Source organism: Thamnophis elegans, chromosome Z, assembly GCF_009769535.1.
Source record: "Thamnophis elegans isolate rThaEle1 chromosome Z, rThaEle1.pri, whole genome shotgun sequence".
Lineage (NCBI taxonomy): Eukaryota > Metazoa > Chordata > Lepidosauria > Squamata > Colubridae > Thamnophis > Thamnophis elegans.
Genome location: NC_045558.1, coordinates 28,643,431 through 28,658,826, shown reverse-complemented (window position 1 = coordinate 28,658,826; position 15,396 = coordinate 28,643,431). Strand labels below are relative to the sequence as shown.

General features: G+C 36.0%; 1 protein-coding gene across 2 annotated transcripts in view; it reads right to left on the bottom strand.

Moving 5' to 3' along the window:
* The window catches only part of PLXDC2 (plexin domain containing 2), a 276,086-nt gene that overhangs the window by 20,982 nt on the left and 239,708 nt on the right, over positions 1–15,396 (bottom strand). The gene's annotated exons all lie outside the window — the stretch shown is intronic.

Sequence of the window (15,396 nt, the reverse complement as noted above, 5' to 3'; positions counted from 1 at the left end):
TTTTTAATTTTCATTTTTCTTTAAGTGAGAGTCTTTCAGTGGAATTTATTTATACATAAATATTCAAAGGATTTTAGCTTAAATAATAGTAAAATTAACAGATGTTAAGAATTTCATAGCTGATATAAATTGTTTTTCATAATATGACCCCTAGTTGGTTAAATGTTAGAACACAATTCATGATAAATGACAAAAGGAGTAGTTATCCAAAGCACCAGGAGGACCATAAACTGAGGAAGATTGAATAGTTTGTGCAATACTTCTCATATTTTTGGATTATATTTATGATTTTATAGAGCTATTGTTCTGTTACAAATAATTGTCAAAGATAGTGCTGGTGTTTGACTGACCTTGTCTGGTTTTGCAAAATGTCAAGCAGAGTCAGACCTAGTTAGAATTTTGATGAAAGACTAGAGGGCTACAGAATGGTGGTAGTGGGCACTCTTTCAAGAAAGGTTGGTATGGAGAATCATTCCGTTTTGTTTTCATAACAACCCAGTAAAGTATACCAAAGTAAACAGTATATATGAATTGGGTCTCTCCAGTGGTGGGATTTAAATAATTTAACAACCGGTTCTCTGCCGTAATGACCAGCTAGATGGCTATGTGACTGGGTGGGGTGGCCAACTTAATTGGTCTCATCCTTAGGAAATTTCTCCTTAGTCCAACTCACAATAAGATAGCATTGTTCAAATATTTAGACTAGACTAGACTAGAATGACAGAGTTGGAAGGGACCTTGGAGGTCTTTTAGTCCAACCACCTACTTAGGCAGGAAACCCTACACCATTTCAGATAATGGTTATCCAATCTCTTCTTTAAATCTTCCAGTGTTGGAGCATTTATAACTTCAGGAGACAAGTTGTTCCACTGATTAATTGTTCTGTCAGGAAATTTGAGGGGCCCCTACAAAAGTGAGAGGGTCATTCTATTTTCCATAGCACCAAAAGACATGACAAGAAAAATGGATGGAAATCTAACCAAAGAGATAAGCAACCTAGGACTAAGAAGAAACTTCCTGAGAGTGAGACCAATCAATCGATGAAATAGCTTGCCTTCAGAAGTTGTGGGTGCTCCATCACACACAAGAAGCACAGTTACAAGATAATTTGAAATCTTCAGTCTAATATCGCAATATTCTTAAATGCTGAAAATGCAGGATTAAAATACATAAACATAGAAACAGCATTGCAACCCTATTCCAAATTAATAAAATCAACTCTGCTAATTAGAGCTATTAGAACGTGTATTTAAAAAGACATAAGAATTCTGACAAGAAACTCCTGCTCTGTTTAACATTTTTAAAACTCCTTCCCTGGCCTAATTCTGTCAAGAACAAGGAGAGTCAACCTGGAAATAAGGAGAAATTTTTTGACAGTGAGAACAATCAACCAATGGAATTGCTTGCCTTCAGAAGTTGTGGGACCTTCATCACTGGAGGCTTTCACGAAGAGATTGGATTGCCATTTGTCAGAAATGGTGTAGGGTTTCCTGCTTGGGCGGAAGGTTGGACTATATGACTACAAGGTCCCTTCCAATTCTGTTAATCTGTATGATCTGTAAGTTTCTATTGTTTCTGTGCTGACTGCATTCCTGGGGTTTGGTTATAGCAACTAAATAGTTCTTGACTATCTGCCTGGAGCTATTAACTGAAGGGAGAGAGAATGGGGGAAAAAACTCACCTTTCTTTCACTTTATTTGCCCCCTTGAGTTTTAAAGGGGCTACAACTTTTCTGCTGAGGAAATGGCTATGTGGTTATTTCTTGTTTTTCTTTTCTCTTCTTTTGGTTAATTACAAATGAGAAGGAAAATCTGAGGTGTGTGGGAGCTACTGGAATCCTTAGGCAGACAAGCAGCCTTGACTATTCAGCTGGTTTGCAGAACACCACAAAGAGTTAACTAACGGTTCTCCTGAAGCGGTGCAAACTGGCTGAATCTCAGTTCTCCAAACTGTATGCTATATTCCTTTAAAATCACAGTAAGCAATAAAGTCCAAAGTGAAAAAAAATATCATCTTGATGGTATTCTGAAAATCCTTTGGTCAGCAAAAAAAACAGAAATGTCATCTCAGCTCCAACTCTTAAACTTGCCTAATTATCATTTGCTGTGACCCTTAGAAATAGTACAGTATACAGGATTCACTTCAGGTCTCATACAGAAGAAAGGTCTGGGATAACCACCTAATACTATTTGGAAAATGATCACTGTCTACAATAATCAGCCAAAGATTAAATATAGAGTTATTTGAAATCAGTATTCAATGACAAGACCTAAGCTTTAATGTAAACTTCATCTCTAATGTACCTATCAAAAGCCACCATTGGTTCAAAAGGAAATCAGATTAGAGAATTTACATGGGTTTTTTTTTGCCTCTTTTGATTAAGTTACAAGAATTTGGTAGAATAATGATGATGATGTATTACAGAGATCTTGCTTGAAACAATAACATCTTCCTGTTAAGTAGAGGTTAGCAACTTGAAGAATATATCCTGTTTTATTTTTTGCCCTTCTTAATATCACATTTGTTTTCAGATGAATGAAAGTCAAATTAAAGCAGCCAAATGTTGTTTAGTGACCTACCGCAGAAGATCTGGAGCTCATCAGTTTTGTCATTAGTTATACCCATTAAAACGTATGATACTTAAGTGGTAAGCAACTATAGAATGAGAACATAGTATGGTCAGCAACAGTGAACATTTAGTATTTCCCAAATATACTTTTTATATTTGTTATAGAGTATATTCAATGGCATGACCAACATATAATCTGGATCCCTTTCAGTCGGGTTTCAGGCCTGGTTACAGCACGGAAACTGCTTTGGTCGTGCTGATCGATGATCTCTGGCGAGCCAGGGATAGAGGATATTCCTCTATCCTTGTGCTTCTTGACCTCTCAGCGGCCTTCGATACCATCGACCATGGTATCCTTCTGCGACGGTTATGGGAGGTGGGAGTGGGAGGCACCGTTTTACGGTGGTTCTCCTCCTACCTCTCGGACAGGTCGCAGTCGGTGTTGGTTGGAGGGCAGAGATCGACCCCAAGGCCCCTCAATTATGGGATGCTGCAGGGTTTGGTCCTGTCCCCCCTCCTGTTTAACATCTACATGAAGCTGCTGGGTGAGATCATTTGCCGGCACGGGATTAAATACCATCAATATGCGGATGATACGCAGCTGTATCTGTCCGCCCCGTGCCAACTCAGCGAAGCAGTTGAAGTGATGTGCCAGTGCCTGGAGGTTGTCAGGGTCTGGATGGGAGCAAACAGGCTTGCACTCAATCCCGACAAGACCGAGTGGCTATTGATGCTCCCTCCCAAGGATGGTCCAGTCGTTCCATCTCTTAGCCTGGGGGGTGAAACTATACACCCCTCAGAAAGGGTTCGCAACTTGAATGTCCTCCTGGATCCACAGCTGACGTTAGAACATCATCTGTCGGCTGTGACCAGGGGGCCCTTTGCCCAGGTTCGCCTGGTGCACCAGTTGCGACCCTATCTGGACCGGGAGGCCCTTCGGATGGTCACTCATGCCCTTGTCACCTCAAGACTGGATTACTGTAACACACTCTACATGGGGCTGCCCTTGAAGAGTGTTCGAAGACTGCAGTTGCTCCAGAATGCAGCCGCACGAGTGATAGTGGGGGTGCCTAGGTACACCCACGTTACACCTATCCTCCGCGAGCTGCACTGGCTCCCCATTGGTCTTCGGACACGCTTCAAGGTGCTAGTCGTTACTTTTAAAGCCCTACATGGTTTAGGACCTGGCTATCTGAGAGACCGCCTCCTGCCATTTACCTCCCAGAGACCAATAAGTTCACACAGATTAGGCCTCCTCCGGATTCCATCTGACGGTCAATCTCGGCTGGCGACTCCCTGGGGGAGGGCCTTCTCTGTAGCTGCTCCAGCCCTATGGAACGATCTCCCCGTGGAGATCCGGACCCTTACTACTCTTCCGGCCTTCCGCAAAGTGATTAAGACCTGGCTGTTCCGGCAGGCCTGGGGCTGTTGAGTTTATCCAGCCCCACTCTAAGCTGTATGTATGTTGTGAAATTTTAATGTTTGTTCTTTTAATTTTTATATGCCCCCCCCCCTGTTTTTATCTGTAAGCTGCCCAGAGTCTCTACGGAGTGGGCGGCATACAAATCCTAATAAAACCTAAACCTAAACCATATAAATGTTATTATCTGAGAAGACTTGTACAGTCAGGATTTCCATTAAAACACTTAGATTTGGATGGGCAAGTTCAAAACTTATACTGAATCTTGGAGCCAGACAGCACTTTGCAGTTTATATTTAAAATATGGTTCAGAGTGTGCTTTAAGCTCTTGCAGGTAGGTGCAAGTGAAAAGATAGGCTGGATGGTAGGCAGTGTTGAGCTTCAGGCTTTAGTGATTTGTGGTCTAGACAACAGATTTCCTAATGTTTCACCTGCAACTGTGACTGGCATTTTCAGAGGCAAAAAGTGGTTTGCTATGCAGACTATAAATAACTGAATGACTGGGCTCCTATAGAAAGATAACCTGAATTTTGATTAGTCTTTAGTGGAACTGGTTTCTGATTGTTGAAAGTTGAGGATGGGTAGTCTCTGCTTAGATTGAATTTCCTGGCTGATTATTGTAGGCTAGGAAAAATTACATAAAGCAACACAATAATTTTGAAGAACTGCTGAAAAGATGGCAGATGTAAAGAACAACTCTACTGGCTTTTCTCACAGACAGTTACATGAGCCAACAATCAGGAAAATTGAAAATTTATTTTCGATACTATGTTTATTCAGTATCCATACTTTTTCTTTGGTTGTATCTTTACTTTCTGAACATCTAAAGTACATATAAGGAAGCAATTACCACATTCCTTCTATACTACTTTCTAGATTACTTTGCTTCCACTCAGTTGTCTTGAACCATGAAATGGGTAGCAACTAAATTTGATAATACTGTAATAATAATATTTCGTGTTTTTTTTTTAGTTTTAGTCCCATTTTGGGCATGACAACTGATTGGGTGACTTTGGGCTAGTTACACTCTTTCAGTCACAATGGCAGGCTCAGGGAACAAGCCAGTGAATTAATTCTCATGGCAACCAATGGATCAATACTCAGTTGATAAAAAAAGTGGATCCTGCACTTGTGAGAAAATGATAAAAAGAAGAAAAATGCTATCAACAGGAGCAATACTTCCAGGCATATTTTGGTTTTGATTAAAAAAAAACATTTCAGGTTAATATTTGCTGCAGGAAAGAATCAGCTATAACAGATTTCTTCTATGTGTTTAGAATAGTAATTCTCATAGTCATATAATACAGAAACAAATAATTCTCCCCTCTTTCCAGTTGCCTTTCTCCAACCAGTTGTAGAGAAGTACAACTGATCAACACTGGGTACATGTATACTGTGGTGGCTTGTATTTTATTTGACATTATGCAGAAAACTAACTACATTTATGGATTAACCATCAAAAATAAAAGAACACGCTATTAAAAAAATAAGCCACAGATTCTTGGTAAAGCTTCCACCAAAGCCTTGGAAGGCTTTGGAAAAGATATTTAAATGCTGTGATATATCTACACTTATAAAGATCAGAAGTGTGTAAGCCATGGTATATTCACAGTGCATGGTACAGTCATGTGATACTCTATGGAAGTATCTTTGAAGAAGCAAAATAGGAAGATAATTAATGCCTTTGAATTTTGGTTTTGGAGAAGACTCTGGGGATAGATGTGCAACTGAAGGAGAAATGGGGACGGAGATGTTCACTGTAATACCACAGCTTCCTAGTAGTACATTTCAGACAGGAACCCAAGACAAGTGACTCTGCAGTCCTGAACTCGATAATGGTGGTGGGGAAAGGTTTGGGATAGTAACACCCTAGAATCTCCCAGATACATCCGCTAAAAGACTATAGTTTTAGTTTGACAAAATTCTATTAGGTATGAGCAAATCAAGATCTAAAATTGGGATCTCACCAGGTTATCTTTGTTGCTCTTTTCTGCATTCTTTCCAGAGTCTCAACATTTTTTCTTCTTGATTTCTGGATGTGGTGGCAATTGAGAAGACTATTGTTATTTCCAGGAGTTTAGGGACATATTCTGTGTCTCCCTCATATTATGAAAAGTCTGAAAGTTTAGAGCTCATTCATAGGTCTTTTTACTCTTGTTTATTGGTCTTTTTTAATCTTGTTTATTGAATAAAGAAGGAAAAGAGAAAATTTTCATATAATTCGAAAGTTTTTCTTGCTGTGAAAGTTTCAGACTTTTGATTCCCATTCCAGAGTTGTGTGCCAGCCAGTCAAGGTCAAGTGTTGTCCATGGCAGGGCTATCAAGTCATAAAAACCTTTAAGTTGTTGTTTTGTATGGACCCCAGCATTGGGTAATCTGAAAACTGGCTGCCCTTGGGATATCTCCTGCTGTTGTTATTTTGGAGCTCTTGGCAGCTTGCAAGAGATTTGGTTGTCATTTTGTGTGTATGTATGCTTTTTATATTATGCTTTTCAAATCTAGTTACTAGAGCTAATAGTAATAAAGCTAATGGAGCTAATAAAATTCCTTTATTTAGTGAGGTATTTATTGTCTTTGGAACCAAATTAATCAATTGCCTGAGTATCTGTCCACTGCCCTGATACTTGACAAAACATTGGATGGCTGTGAAGAATATCAATGATGCTATACTTTTGGATTGCCTACAAAGAATGGCAAATTTGGTGTTGCAGCATTTTCCTTCCTTTCTCTATGAAATTCTCTACAGGTCCGGTTGGTGTGGATAGGGGCATGGGGTGTCAGCTCTATTATGAGAACCAATTAAAAATACACAAAGGCTCCATACAAAGTCTAAAGCTACTTTTATACATTTTGGCTATATAATAGAATCTTCCAAATATGGGCTTTACAGTATTTTTCTTCTCTATCTTTATATTCATCTGAAATGGGAAAGTAATTGCAGGAGTTCTTTGACAATGTATTTTGGGCTAAAGCCATGTTTGTCTCCTTATTGTTTTATTAATAGAATAAAGTTACCTTCCTTACTATTTACAGCAGGAGAAGAGAAGAAAGTCTGAATCAGGGACGCTTGACATGTTTCCTGCTTGGATACTCTTACCCTTTCCTGTTTAACAGCTACCTAACGCTGCTGGATCTTGTGTTGGTTTTCGGTCAGATATATCAGAGTGCTGATATATCCTCATATGCCTACTATGACCCCCATGTTAACCAGATAATGCTGTTAATGTCTTCCTGTGTGTCTGAGTCTGTGTGTATCTGGGGAGAAATGGGCTGAAGCTTCATCCTGACCATCTGACCATCTGAACCATCCTGTGGCCATTTAAAGCACTCAGAGCTGGAAATGTTCCACATTTAATCCCAAGCAGGTCTGCAATTCCTCTGCACATTTTTGAGTATATGCAGAACCGAGATTGCAGTGGGTATAGGAATATATGATACATATTAAGAACAATTATATATTTAATCTAATATTTGAGTTCTAAATACTTTTCAATTTCTATAGTATTTATCCAACTTAGCTTATTTATTTTTATTTGGCACAATTTGGACACTAATTAAAAGTAGCCACCCATAGTTTTGAAGCTATATATAAATAGCATCATAGAGTCTGCAGTGTCAACCAAGTATTAATATATTTTGTCAATAACTAATATCTGGCCCATAGATATGCTTCAGTTTGAATATCCCCTTTAAAAAATAATCAGGTGGAAAAATCATACAAATTATCTGAACTATATCTTCAATGATAGACACAATGGGCCATGTAAACTTTACAGTATACATTTACAGGAAAACCTTGTGCATAGCCATCGTGTCTATAACATAAATTAGTACATTGCTCTCCACTGCTAACTCCAAGATTATTTTATTTACTTTTTTAAAAGTATGTTTTTAATTCCATACAGTTTTTTGTCTTGGTAAACTTTGTTTACCATGTAATTTTGCTGAGTAGAAAATTTCACCTATCCTTATTATCATAAACACACATTTTATTATATGTCTTTGCTTATGAGGTTAGATTTAATTTCTTTGTTGTGCAATTAAGTTTAGTTTTAAAGGAACAAATTATTTCATTAGCATGAACAAGCTGAGGAGAGAGTTCATGCCCTTTAATCAAGCCTGCCCATAAAAAGCCTCTGCAGTGACAGATATGTATATCTGCTAGCATATTTATAACAATGTCTGGGATATTAATTGGAAGAAATTCATTATGAATTGCATTAATGTAAGGGTATGATGAAACATAAATTCAAAGTAAATTGTAAATAATATAAAGACATGCTTAGATAGCTACGATCTAAAAGACAACATTTTATCTTCCAAACAAGCGGAAGCATTATAACTAGTAAAAATGCTGTATCTATAAAGGAGAAATCACAATTATGCTAGCAACAATAAACAAATAGTTATTTAGGACTGGAAGAAAATAGGCTCAAATTGAAATCCTAAAAAGGATTTTATTGATTAAATACTAAGAGAATCATAGAGAAAGCCTGTATATCAATGTACACCAGGGTGGGTTGCTCCTGGTTCGGGTGAACCGGTAGTAGCGGTGGCGGGAGACTCGCCAACCCGCCTAGACACTCCTGCGCATGCGCAGAAGCATCACATGCCTGCGCGAGCATGCTTGAGCACAAGTGAACCAATTGTACTGGGATTTGCAACCTATGCTATGCTGGCTGGGGAATTCTGGGAGTTGAAGTTCACTCATTTTCCAAGTTGCCAAGGTGGAGAAACACTGCTCTTCATCGTTTCTAGGATACAACACCTGGAGATTATTATTATTTGTTTATATCCTGTCTTTTTACTATTTTTACAAATAAATCAATGTGGTGAACAAACACAATACTCCTCCTCTCCTCTTTCTATTTTCCCCATAACAATAACCTGTTGTTGAGGAGGATTGGGCTGAAAGAAAGGGACTGACTCAAAGTTTCTCAGTTGGCTTTCATGGCTAAGGCAGGCCTTTAACTGACATTCTTTTGCTTAGCCTGGTGTCTTAACGGCTAAACCAAATTGACTCTCCAAAAATAAAGATAATGTTTTCTACATAGATATATCTTTAGATATGCAAAGGTAAATTTCCTTCTGGTTGGAAATCCCAGGAGTTGAAGTCTACACTTTAAAAAGTTGCCAAATTTGAAAAGCATTGATTTAGATAATCCTTGCCTTTTCCTACACTTGTTCCATAGTTTTCAAGAGCTGTGTCCACGAAGAATACAGCAGAATATTCCAGTCTATCAGAACATGATTCACAGAGCCATCCACTTCCAGGTAGAAAAGCAATTATTTATCAGCTGAAATTAATAAAAGGTGCTTCATGGCACTGATGATGGGCTATCCAATCAAGAAAGACCCTAGATGCAAATGGGATCCATATGGTAGATGGGAGTAGAATTTTATCCAGAACAGACGCTTACTATTATTATGTTTATAAGTATGTTTTGTATCTTTAAATATTAATTTTAATTATGTAAATTACTAATATTATGCAAATTGCCAATATTTCATTGTTCCGACAGATTAAATTGTCATTTTAAAAATTACTTTGAATTGATTGTTTATCATTACTATATGTAGGATTTTTTGTTCATTATATCACAACATTTTTAAAAATCTGGACTTTAATGTTTTTTAAAAAGTCTTACAGAATTGATGTTAAGTCATGGAAATTAGTTGTCAAGGTAATAACGGTCATATGAAATATATTAATATTCATATGAAAATAATACTTTATTAAAATTTACCATTTTAATATATTTACCATACTTTATTAAAGTTAACGATTAAAAATAATAATTTACTTTTAATGGTTACGTTCTTTCTCCCTCCCTCCCCCTCCCTCCCTCCCTTTCCTTCTCCACATTTGGCTCCAGCCCCAAGAGTTTACTTTATGGTAATACAAAAGACAATTACTTCCTTAATTATATTTTTGCCGTTCAAAATAATACTTCTTTGGATTTCTAATCATATCCATCTGTTCTCACCTGATATTTGAAGACATAAATACTTATTGCAACTGGCATTATTCCATATTTTACTCTAACCTGATCTGCCAGAATACTTGCCAGGATATAGAAAATAAATTGCTAGAGTGCCATATGTTTTATACCAGTTAGATTTTATTCCTAACCCATAAATTAACTGTTGCTGGATTTTCTGTTCTTAAAATTTGCGTATAAAGGCCTATATTTTATTCTTTTGACATCCAACAAAGCTTCAGAATTTTAGAAAGGTTGCTTATAATGGCAATTGTTCCCAAAGTGCCAATAATCATACAAGGAAAGCATCTCACCTTGAATACCTATAGAGTGGAGCTGCTAGATATCAAGATGGACTTTCTCTGAGATCTTCTAAACCAGTATTTCTCAATTTAAGCAACTTTAAGCTGTGTGGACTTCAACTTCCAGAATTTTCCAGTGTGCTGTTTGGGAATTTTGGGAGATGAAATCCATGCAACTTAAAGTTGCCCTGGTTGAGAAACATTGGTCTATATCAAGGTGTATTCCTGTAGTGAACAAGCTAATCCTAGACAGGTCGCATAATGTAATAAATAGGGGCTTTCAACTGCCAATGGAAATCTGTACATAGATAAGAATTAAATATCAAGACATCCAATCTGATTTATACATGGCAATGTATTTATTGTAAGTGTGCAAACTGAAAGAAAGAAAAATGTTGCTTACTAGGAAAACTGATTCAATTAGGTTGCAAAAGAAGATGCTTCTATATTTTAGCTTTTTCAAAATCTTAATTACTATACATATCTTTCTTAATATGCCAGAGGGAAACTTGTTCTACAATTGAATATCTGCTTATCTACAAGTAGGTCTCATTCTCCTGCAGTTTCTGATTCTGGATTGTGTAATACATACTGTATGTGAGGTTCACCTATGCTGCTTGATCAGCGTAGTTTAAAAGTGCACTGTATAACATTTCTAGTTTTGTATGTTATTCTACAACAACCTTACTAAACCTTTTACTCTCGCAATGTGGTGTATTTTAACTTCAAAATTCCAATCCATCACAACTTTTGTCTCAATATTTCCCAGCCATTACGGGAAATCTGCTTTATGCAACCTCAGTTCATATAATTTAATTACAATATGTCTGTCAGCTTCCTGGGCTACAAAAGGCCCTAACCTTTACACCATCAAGTAGGCATTTTGTTTTTATTTGTGTAAGCCAATATCACAAATTGCTCTATACCTATGTTGGATCAATTCCCAACACAGATTTATGATGCTTAGGATAGTTGATTTTCAAATACACATTCTAATTTGATATAAAAGCTATATTTTTTCCACAACAGGATCTAAAAATACAAGAGCATATATTTTATTGAAATTTCAATTCATTAAAGCAGTACTATTGGGGATTAGGAATAAAATACACAAATGCAATAAAATCACTATAATTCATTTTTGGACTATTTAGTTCTTAATCCAGATATTAACAAATTAGTCTTGTTATATATTTTTATTGCAATCCATGACAGAATAACAAACTCTGTGAAAATTAAAGTTTAAAACACCCAGCATGCCTTGAGAATATTAGATGTAATTTTCTGGATTTGTTGATTATGTGTATGTAATTAATAAAATAAAACCACCCTGAAATGGAACAAAACAGATTCATCTTGATAACATTGATTCAATTTAATTATTTTATCAAAGTTGGATGCAGAAGCATCACTATGAATGTAAATTTCTGTGGAATGAATACTGGCTAATTCCAGACTGAATCAGAAATCATAATCACTCAGTTAAAAGTGGAGTATATTCCATGCAAAGCATTAACACATATGGATGGGTATGTATGTTTGCGTTTGGGGGAAGGGTTGGGTGTAGAGGTTTTGTGGAATAATCCTCATACTGACCCCATGGGCTTCCTGCATCAACAGTGTCATTTTTTTTAAAAAAAAAAATATGTTTCCATTGTACATCCTGTGATTTTCCCAATTGAACCCTGTCACTTTAAATCTTGAGAAATGAACCCCAATCTGGATAAAGAAGTGTTCTTTCAATTCCACAGCTATATCCACTGACATCACTTATTTTTACTTTTACTGGACATTTATACACATCACTATTCTGAGGAAAGTATCATTGAATATAGCAAGCATTTGCAACCATATGCCAAAAAGAAGAGAGAGAAGTTGCATTAGCACGTACTTGCCATAAGACGGGCCAACTGCTGGAAGATTAGCAATTATATCTTCATTATACCTCCCTTGTGAGCACAACTGATGCCTCAAATTTTTATTTTTTTTCCAGACAATTGAAAGTGAACTTCCCCATTTTATCAATGGGGAGAGAAGATCAACATCAAAGAAACAGTCAGAGAAAAATACTGCAAGCATTTATTTTTGTTAGATTTGCAACTGTAGTCCTCTTATTAGATGCATATTCAGAAGGTATACATAATATTACTCCATCCCACCCACCCCAGTACAGGTAGTCCTTAACATATAATTGGATTGGAATTTTATTTGCTAAGTGATATGGTTGTTAAGCAAATCATCACTTATTGTAACTTAATCCAATTTTGCAATCATTTTACTGCAGTTATTAAGAGAATCATGGGGGTTGAAAGCAAACCATATGGTTGTTAAGTGAATCCAGTGTCTCCCATGGACTTTGCCTGTCAGAAATTGCCTGGGAAATTTCAAATTGTGATCATGTGGCCACAAGACACTACAACTGCTGTAAATGTGATCCAGTTGCCAAGCAACCAGTTGCTCTTGGTTCGGCCCAGATCAGGCAAACCAGTAGTAGTGGCAGTGGGAGGCTCCACCCATCTGCCTGGATGCTTCTGCACATGTGCACCTGAACTGGTAGTAAAAAAATTGGCAACCCACCACTGGTGTGGCCATTGTATCTTTGACAACGGGTCATAATTCACTTTTTTCAGTGCTGTTGTAACTTGGAACTATGGTTGTGAACTATGGTTATGAACGATGAACTTTGAACTATGGTTGTGAATGGTTACAATCTTTGAAGTAGGCTGGGCTAAGAAGACCACCAAAATTCAATGCTGAATTTCTATATCTAAAGTGAGAATCAGATGCTGATCTCCTTGGTATCAGACTAATACTTTAGTTAGCACACCTTATACATTGACTTGTATCCTAACCCTGCCAAGAAAAGCTTTTCAAAGTGGCAGAACAGTGTTCACAACATGGAATAAGAGGAAACACAAATCAGGTCTGCTATTTCCTTATAATTTGTTTTCTTTCAATTTCTATGAATATTCTTTCTGTCCATTATTTCTGCTAAAAATGATAAAATACAATTTTGAAGGGAAAAAAATTAATTGAAAAGACCTATTTAGTCAGAATGTTAGATGTGTTCATAACCTTTGAATGGCAGAAACCTTCTTTCTGTCCTTCATTATATAAGTCCTCCAGAGCCTCATTAGATTGCTGGAAAACCTTTGAAAAGCTGAAGGCCTTTCCTCCCTTCTTTCCTGTTATCCTATCATTAACAAGTAGAATTTCCAACTCTAATTTCTAAAGCTATAAGTACAATAGCATTTAAAACAAGAACCAACTGCAACACAGCCTAGTTTCCATAACAATGCGGCAATTGAATTCATTCATGCTATAACAAGGTGAGAAGCTAAGGATGGTTTTTTTAAATTTTTTTTAAAAATCTATAGAATTATTACTGTACACTTTAAATTCCAATTATTTTTGACTCTCAAATTATTCTTCCTGATACTATACTGAATACCAAAAATATAAATATTATGGCAAAACAAACTAATAGGAAATGCCGAGTAAGTTAGAATAGGCTAACTTGGATACAATGTGGAACGCTGAAAATTTAATTTAAGATTTTTTGGAAGTGAGAAAGATAACAGCTTTCCAATATACACATGCATGTCTAACATGACAATAGCAGGTTCATTGACGAATTGGTGGCACTTTATATGAGATATTGAGAATAACTGAATTGGAAAGATTTACGGTACTCTCTGGGAACATAAATTTTCTTTATGCTCATGCATTGACAAGATCCTTGCATCAGTAATATGAGAAAAGATCCACTGTGTAACCTCTTCTGATCTCGATTAACACATACAACTACATTATGAAAAATATTAAAACTTTGGAAATTTTTCCTGAAAAATTATATACAACAATTGCATAAGAGTTGAACTTTAAACAAGGAAACATAATTGCCATAACAGGCTCCAAAGACAAATTTAAATGTTCTGGAATAGTTTTCAAAATTTTCAGGAATACCATGCGAATATATTAGATGTCAAATTTTTCATGAATACTTAATAGAATTATAGCTTGTTATGATTTTATATGTATACTCCTGATCTTTTCTGTTGCAAGTTAAAGGACAGAGTTAATTCCTGCTAATCATTCTTAATATATCACTGATGAAATGAGACATACCTCAAATGCAAATACTTCACAATATTTAAAGGCATTTATTTCAAACTTCTCATTCCATCATGTGATTATTAATTCATTAATTTTTTTTTAAAAAAACCAATACACACCTGTTATATGGACTGTATTCTTAAATTCCAAAAAGCCTTCTTTTTTATGGCTAAATATGACTCTCCTGTTTCAGTCTTATAGAATTTCATGGAGTTTTATAAAATATGTAAGCATATTGCACTATAAGACAGTTGGAGATGTATTCAAGGACAGATCAAATTAAGATGAGCAAATTCTGTAGTATATCACTGATGAAGACATGATGATGAAAAGTATGATTTATATATAAAATATTCTAAAGCATTTGCTTCATTATACTGAATGCACTTATTTATTACCAGTTTGTGGTCTGTCACATCTGAATATAGGAATGAAATATTCCCAGTGGATTTTCTCAGATGACAGTTCACCTCCAAATTTTATTATTATACAAGTGTTAGATCCAATTGCCTGTATATTAGAGTGCATTTACATGATGCTTTTTTAAATAATCTTTTCCCCCAAAGGTTTAATTTTTGGCACTTATTTTTTTTAACTAAAAGAGGGGAATAAATGTTTGTATTTTGCCAACTATTCAGAATAAATGGTCTAAATGTATTTATTTAATTTATATGCCACTCATGTCACTATCAGGCAACTCTGAGCAGTTTACAATGTTATAAATAATGGCATAAAACTATTAAAAGCCAAAAGATTAAAACATTGGGCAGAAAAGTTAAAATATTAAGTTTACAATAAAATGAATAAAAAACCCCAACATATACATGGAATGAAAGTGAAATCTACTAGTCTAGTAGCCACCTCTAAAATGAGACCTCTCCAGAAATAAAAGGAATATGCTTTTGTTTGATTGTTGAAACTATAATTGGATAAGAAATCCTAATCTCTAGCCATGTATAATTTATGTTCTTAAAGAAAAGAATGCATTTTTTTCAGTCAGTAATCCTC